General features: G+C 37.3%; 1 protein-coding gene across 1 annotated transcript in view; it reads right to left on the minus strand.

Annotated features, from left to right (window-relative positions):
• LRP1B (LDL receptor related protein 1B) overlaps nt 1–2,227 on the minus strand; it is a 1,349,043-nt gene extending 1,346,816 nt beyond the window's left edge. The window contains exon 1 of the mRNA XM_075933312.1: nt 2,011–2,227. The gene's annotated coding sequence lies outside the window, so the exon portion shown is untranslated. The remainder of the gene's footprint in view (nt 1–2,010) is intronic.
• Between the last annotated feature and the right edge of the window lie 6,173 nt (nt 2,228–8,400).

The raw sequence follows: 8,400 nt of genomic DNA on the forward strand, positions 1-8,400 counted from the left end.
TACCCTCAATTAAGCTTTTCTCCACTGAAGAAGATACAGTTATACAAAACAGCTGAGAATCTGGTACAACATCTCACATAACAAATAGCTACTTCAGTTTTAGATTTGCAAAAGAAAATAAAAATAGAAGTTCTAGGTATTGAAATGTTTGTTTCTTTTGGAAAATATTTTCATAAAAGCCTCTTGAAAATGAAGTCAAAAGAATTTGTCACTATTTTAACAGCATTCAAAGGACAATTAAAAAGACCAGCATCTCTTTCAAGGACTGTATTTTCAAATTAGTTTTTCATCAATATAAAATAATTTCTCTTATATACAGTGAGCCTGCTTCTAATAGTTCCACTGAATTTGGTCCAATGTAAAACCAGACAGAAATCAAGATCATGTCCAATAAAATAATCAATGCACTATCTTTATTTTACATATTCATGTGGAGAAATTATGCTATATAAATAAATGTATATGCATGCTGGGCAGAAATATTTCACAATACCAGGGGGAAAAAAAGAAGGATTTTTTTTAAACTGTAGTATACAGTAGTTGTTACCAAAACATGTGATCTCCCTGTGGAAAATTTAACTACATAAGTACAGAACTATGTATAGACTGAAACTAACTACTTCAGGGTCCAATGATGAATTTATCATGAAATGACTACACCTTTAATGGCTATCACTACACTTACCACAAATGTAGTGCTCAATAGCGATGACTGGATTCTAAGTATTCTGGCACTGATCCAGCAAAGCACTTAAGCACATGCTTAACTACTTTGCTGGAATAAAAGACCAGAATTTTCAGCACCTTGCTGAATAGAGCCTTACTTGTTAACAGGATTGTGCTTAGAACTAGAATCCATAAGCAGAAGCTTAGTTCATTCCAAAAAGCTGTTTACTTTATGAACAATGATGCATATTCATAGATTATAAGATTCACAAGGGACACACTTGCAGTTCCACAGAAAATTTACTTAAGGCTCAATTCATCATTATTGTACCATATAATTTTTGCTGGTTGACACGGTATTGTTTTTGCCCTGGACCAGGTTAAACTATTCATGAAAATATCAAATTCCCCATGTAAATACTTCAACTACCTTTTCTACCTGCTAACTATTGTACAGAACTAGGCTGTGTTCTTAGGCCAGATCCTACTCTCAAAAGTCAACAGGATTTTTACCATTTACTCTTCAGTAGAAAAAGCCTTATTGTCTAATTGCACAACTGGACCCACTGTTAATTCTCAAAATACTACAAATGGTACCCCTACTATGACTCCCTCCTTTCCCTTTCCCTCCCCCCGCCAGTAGCTATCAGTCTTTTAAAGCAAACTATTTTTTTCAGTCTCAGTTTGTGACAGCATTAAATCAGAGAAAAGTAATTCCATGTGTTAGGCACTGTAAATGGATCCCATTATGACAAACATCCATCATGTATTTCTCATCATGCAACAAAAATCACAAGGAGAATGATGCTATACGAAACAATTATGCCTACCCTAAGCTGGAGAAAATGAGACACATAAGAGTCTCTTCCTTGAATTTGTTTAAAAAAAAAATCACTTTCCCTTTTTGTCTTTTTTTAAATTAAAATCAAATAAATATAATTACAGTTGCAATCAGAAAACTAACATTCACAAGTGTCAAAGTATATCTAGGGTGGAGGAACTCAAGAACTGCACCTTTTACAGTATTTAAAATAATTTCTAATTCCCTTTTAGTCTATGTCACTTTTATGGATGCAGTAGCTACCAAGCTCCTAAAGTTCTCCCCCAGTAGTCACCATCCAGAATATTTTAAGGCTATTGTCAAACTCATGCCAGAAATCCACAGAAGTATTTAGGAATATCTCAAATAGCAATACTTATGGCTAACCATAAGATGAAGATAGTTCACCATCATTTAACACATTCATGTCCTGGAGCTATGCACTGTTTTGCCAATAATAGACTTTAAAATTAGAAAATAAATTTAACAAGAGATATTTGAGTATGTTGCCACATGCAGCATACCTATATACAGTACTTGGGAGATCTGCTAGTGTCTCTGAAGCTTGTATCTTCTTCCTGATTATTACTAATGATCAGATTATGAGCATTATGAAGAGAACTTACAAAGAATACATGTATGTTTGTAGAAAACTTTTTCAGTAAAGTTTCAGCTTTCTTAGCGCAACCTGCTTTTTCTCCACAAAGTAACACTCCCCACCCAGAAACATACTTTCAGGCTGCTAACTCATCACCATTAGACACCACTAAATTCTCCCACACCTGGTGATCATCAGGTGTATGTGCTTGACTTACTTAACTAGGTATTTTAACTCTCTCCTTCATTAACACACTTTACTTCAAATAAACTGCAGTTTTTATACTTGTTTTTAGCTCTGCTAGGAAGCAGTGTATTGGGACCTTCAACTCACAGTAATAGTTAATAATGGGTCGAAAGCATCAGCGTTCTGTAGACATAATGCTTTATAGTTTAGAATTCAAACTTTCTTTTACATTCAGAGTTTATTAGTAGTATTTAACTTGTTTAATGCTGTTTAGAAAGTTATCCCACAGGAAGCTGTTCAATTCATTTTTATGTTACCTTGATAGAGAACAGAAACTTACAATTTGTAACACAGCATTTCAAAGATCAAGGGAACCTTTTTCCCCCTGCTTCAAAATAAAGCACTTTATGAAGACAGCCAGGTGCCAAAGCAGGATTTTCATTCTGGTTTGGGGCTAAATCTTGTTAACCATAAAACAGTTCCCATAAAGAAACATTTGGTACAAGGTTTTTACTGTCAAATAAAGGCCATATGATGTCAGTCCAAATTATTGTTGTGGCAACCTGCCTCAGCTACATAGTGAGCAAACTCTTTTCTTTACTGGCAAGTTTATTTAAAAGGATATGTGAATAGATAGTCATTTCACTTAAACCCAAGAACAAGGCACATGTCTGCTTTTTAGCATTCTAAATAGTCCTAACACTCAGCAGGAGAATAATAATTGAACCCACCACTGAAACATAATGTATCAGATATCTTGTTTAGAATTTTAAAATGCAGGAAAGCTCAGCTGTCTACACTATCATGATTTTATGCTTCTAGCATAATCAGGTTCTGAATGTCATTTAAATGCACTTTTTAATATGGCTTTGTCTTTCATTGGGGAATAGTAGGGCTGTGACAAAGTGTGTTTTAGTTTATATTTCACTCACTTTTGTTCTCTGTATAAAAGGTAATGTGAAAATGTGCCCCAGGGTCTGTCCCATTCCATCTAAACATGATCTGAGTAGTCTGGAAATAGCAGCAGCTGTTTGTGGTGCATGAGTGCCCCCTATAGGAAACTTCTAAAAATATTACTTTAACAAGTAGGACAAATGAAAAGCTTTTCCAACACAGAACTATGATTGTGAATCACAACTAAAAATAAGCATAAGACTTGTAAAGAATATTTACAGGGGCTTGTGTTACTATCATGCCATTCAATATTTACATTAGCATATGTTATTTTTCATAATTTCAGGGGATGAGAGCTAACTCTTAGGGAGAAAAGAGCAACTTACCTTGGTAGTAATTTCAATTGATAAGTATTTTCTTGTATGGACAATGTATTATATGATAGAACAGTTACTGTTCTAACAGCTTGTAAACTAGCCCAAGTTCCTAGAGTTAGATACCACATATGGATTTTATAACTTTCACGGACTCGGTACAAGTTGACCCTCTCTAATCCCGCATCCTCAGGGCCTGACAGGAGCTGTACCAGATAATTTGCCGAACCATGGAAGGGCAATATTTTCTAGCAGCATTATCAACACTTCTACTGCTTACTGGGCTCTTAGGATATGTCTGCACTGCAGAGGAAGATCGAAGCTGTCACTGTCGATCTTCCAGGGTTCAAATTAGTGGTCTAGTAAAGACAGCAAATTCAAAGTGAGAAGGACACTCTGGTCAATGCGAATAACCCTGCTTTCACAAGGACTAAAGGAAGTTGAAGGAATTCCTTTGACTTCCTGCAGTGTAGCCAGTACCAAAAGATGAGTTAAGTTACTTCTAGGGTTGTCAAGCAATTAATTGTGTGATTAAAAATTTAATTGTGATTAATTGCATGCACTGCCTCTTTGAAATACTGCGGTGGCATTTCCAAGGGGCAGCCCAAGGCGGAGCCCAGGATCAGCTGGGGACTCCAGCTGATCCCCAGCTCCTAATGCGCTGCCCCTTTGAAGCTCCAGACCAGTGCTTCAAAGGTGCAGTGTAATGTGGAGCCCAGGGTCAGCTGGAGACTCCCTGGCTACTAATATGCTGCATCTTTGAAGCACTGCCAGGGCACTTCAAAGGGGCAGTTCAGCATTAATGCCTGTGATTAACATGCTAAAAAAATTAGCAGTTGATTATAGGCATTAATGCAGATCAATTAACAGCCCTCGTTACTTCAACTCCAGCTATGCAATTAATGTAGCTGAAGTTGTGTATCTTAACTCAACTTTGTCCTCTAGTTTAGATGTAACCCACAGACCTGGTGTGGTTCACTGCCCCACTTGGCACTTAGGCTACTTGCAGCGAGAGATAAGAACAAGAGAGCCAGCTGGCTTTTTATCTCTCACTGTAGAAGCTCCTTCCTATCTGTGCCATTTCCTTAGTAACAATTTACCATACAAAGAGAGGTGAGTTGTTCAGTATTATCTGTGATTTACACACTCACCTTTTCAAGCTCAGTCTAGGACCATGTTTCCAAACCTCAGAAAACTGGCCTCTGAGAAGGCTCAACCCTAGTCTAGGGTAGAGGTGGTGACATAGAAAACTCAACAATCTATCTATTATCACATTGTAAATGTACTCTGGAATGGAAGGCCAGAAGATCAGGCAGCTTAGTAAAAGTTTCCCATCCTCTCTTGTTCCATGAAAACCCCTCCAATGCAGCCATCCACATATGTACAGGGCTGCATTTTCAAAGAACACACTCAGCAGCCAAAGCTTCACTTCCCCAAGCAGCTTGTAGCTTTTCTCTGAACAGGGGAGCAAGGAAGGGAAACAAATAATTAAATAATTGTAGTAAATTAATGTAACAAGAAGGAGGAAAAAGAAACAGAAAGAATATGAACTGGCACATTTGCCAACTAATGGTGCAAAGTGACACAGATGAAACCTATTCCTCTTTTCATCTTGCGGAAGACATATAGCTGGGATAATAATGGTAGTAGTTGTTGATCCATAAGCATCTTGTGGCCTTCAGTTCTGGAAGCCTGATATAATGTTATAATTCTTTTTTTTAAGCAACTCAAGTAAGGATGTGCTGTCAATATTTTAAGAAGGGACGACTGCAAATATTCCCCAGTTAACTTGTCATAAACCTTGCATCCCAAGGGAATATCTGCTTACAGACGAGGAAAGCAGGCACGGGAGATTTTATTCATTTGCTTTCTCATGTAAACAAATTTTAAAAAAGCATCCATGAAATCATAAGCAAGGAAGAAAGCAAAATCACTTAGCAAACACATATATTAAGCCAGCTTTTATGGAAAGATTTATATTTAATTTCTGGGGGAAAAATGATGATAATGATTTAGCAGGGGAAGCAGCTGGAATAATTTGAAATAAAGTTAAGACCTCGTACAGTGATTGCTGGCATCCTCTCTGGAAGAGATTTGGAAATCAGCTGATACCCGTTGTAATATGGTGGTATCCCAAAAGAAAAGCTATTTGCTTTTCAAGTATTTTATGAGCCACAAAGTAAAAGTAATCATTTGCAGAGATAATGTAGTTGTAAGCAGAGAGGTGACTGAAAGAGAAGAGCTACTAACCAGCCACCTAGATATCATGAAAAAATACTGGCCCAATTGAAGTCAACAGTAAAATTCCTTTCTATGTGTCCGTTCTATAAGTATTAGCTTTAAATATTGGGCCAAGATCTCTGATGATATAACTCCATTTATTTCGTGGGAGTTATGCCAGCAAAGAATTTGATCCCCTCCTACATCTCACAGAATCACTAATTCTAACTAAAAAGTTAAATGCATTTCAAATCAAGATTTTGTATTTAAAATAAATGTCCAGGTAGCACCGTAAGGAAATGTTCATGTGTCCTAATACAGCAACAGGGTCTCTCCCATATCTAGACTACCCTCAGCTTCTGAAAGAAGAAAGGCAAATTTGGTGCAAATTTGCATATCTTTTTCCGATCCCTTTTTCAGAAGAGGTTTTTTCTCACAAAAAAAGCAGTCTAGATGGGGGGGTTTGTTCAACTCTTCCCCCTCCCCTTTTCAAAAGAACCCTTATTCCTCAAAAAATGAGGTTTACATGGTCCTTTGAAAAAAGGGGGGATTGTATGAAAAACCCCGTCTAGACTGCATTTTTTTTTCCAAAAAAAAAAAACTCTTCAGAAAAAGGGATTGGAAGAAGATATGCAAATTTGCATTGAATTTGTGTATTTTCTTTCAGAAGCAGAGAGTAGTCTAGGCATAGCCCCAAATGATGGTAAAGAATTTCCAAGGAGAACAACTCAGTTTATTGTTGAGTCATTCTCATGATGTGTAGTGTGTATCTAAGGTCAACTACAATGAGATGATTTTCCAAGTTAACATCCTTTCATATTTAGGAGTTATACAATTACTTTCCATTATAGAGATTCTCTTTCTTCAACTTCCCTTACTTCTCATGAAATGAGGGTTGCCATGAGTTGGAGTAAGAATCTCTCCAGCTTAACATTATTTCAAAATAAAGGCTTGTAGACATGTATTCCAAAATAACACTGCTGTGTAGACATATCCTTAGATGTCATGTCCAACTCATGCAAACTTTTATTGAACATTTTAATTCTTTGTCAAATGTGTTGCCAGTACTCTGTGTAGTCTACAGAGGGTGTGAGCAAATATTTCTTCTTGCCTGCAGACAAAATTATATGAGGGCAAAATTTTTTAGTCTCAGCCAAAGGAAAAATAAATTATTAAACAAATCACTATTTAAAAATAGGAATCTCACATTACCAGCTCTCTCTCTGTCTCTGTCAGTGTCACAGTATCAGCATTGGAGTTGTTTGTTTTTAACTCTCTTTTTGATTTCCATGGGCAGCCAAATGTTCTTTTTCTCTGAATAAGTTTGGTTTGAAGGCCAGGTATATTTGTTTTCCTGAGAAAATCCTTATGATTAATGATGGGTATGTGAAAGAGGGTTGCAAACAAACAATCCAAAAATCTGCACAATATAGAGATGTTTTCTATAATCTTTCTTCAAACAGGGCTTCACTGAGATTTCATGAGGGATCTTCATTTCTTTTTTTCTTTCTGTTGATATTTGGAGATACAGGCTCACCCCAAAAAAACCTGTTGTTATACATACTCCAATGTTCCAAATCCTCATGTAATGTTAAAAAATCTCTAAGGGGCTAGAGATATGTTGAGTACCATCAGGGATTAAATCTCTCTAAAAACAAACAAAACAAAATAAAAAGAAAACAATATTGTAGACTACTCATTTTCATTTAAAAGCCTGAGCTTCCAATATGAAAAATCCTAGCATGATCTGCTCTTCCTTGTTGTGTATGTGAGATAGGCTAAAGATGGAAATCAACAAACTGATTTCCATGAATAATTCAGAGACTTCCTTCCTTTATACATCAAATGGCATTACTCAGCCTTTACATATTGCAGGGCTGCATCCTGCAGTCACATTTCATTCACTGAACTCCCATTGTCTGCAATGTAAGGAAGGTGCACACAGTGACTGCAGGATCTGGTCAGAGTGCTCAGTAGCAGGAGGTATAGGGAATGGCATCTCTTTAACAAAATCCTGGCAGCCATTGGGCCTAAATCATTAAACAAACTGGCCTTCTTACCACAGTAGCAAAATATCAGCAATGGCCTCCTGCACCATATGTCCCTCTACTAGTCTACTAGGACCTGCCTCCCTTAATTCCTCTTCAAAAAAGGCCTCACGCTCACCTTCAAGCATGTCACATTGCCAAAAGAGGAGCACTAACACAATAGAAACCTGTCTTTTTGGGGTCACAGCTCTAATACATTGTCTCCGCTGGCTGGCAGTGCACCTGAATGAATGGAACAAAGAGCTTAAGCAGCAGTTCCAGCAGGAGATCCACATAAGTTCACCAAGCAGCAGAACTTTGTAGATTATACATGCATGCACCTTGCCTACCCTTAGTGCTGTGCAGGAACAGCGGTGTATTTGTTGCCCAACATTTCAGCAGGCCCCTCATCCATCCCAAGTTTTGGTTGCTTCTGATTGTAGGGCATATGCAACATAGAGGGGGGCCAATGTGCATGGAAGGGCAGGTGGATTCTTGTGCTGGAGGAAATGGGAAAGGGTACATGAAACAGCCACTCTGTGTACATGTTTTGCATTCAGAATGATATCAGATATAACAGCATCTTAATTACAGGTGCTGAAGACAGCAGTAAGC

This window comes from Pelodiscus sinensis, chromosome 7 (assembly GCF_049634645.1).
Source record: "Pelodiscus sinensis isolate JC-2024 chromosome 7, ASM4963464v1, whole genome shotgun sequence".
In the NCBI taxonomy this organism is placed as follows: domain Eukaryota; kingdom Metazoa; phylum Chordata; order Testudines; family Trionychidae; genus Pelodiscus; species Pelodiscus sinensis.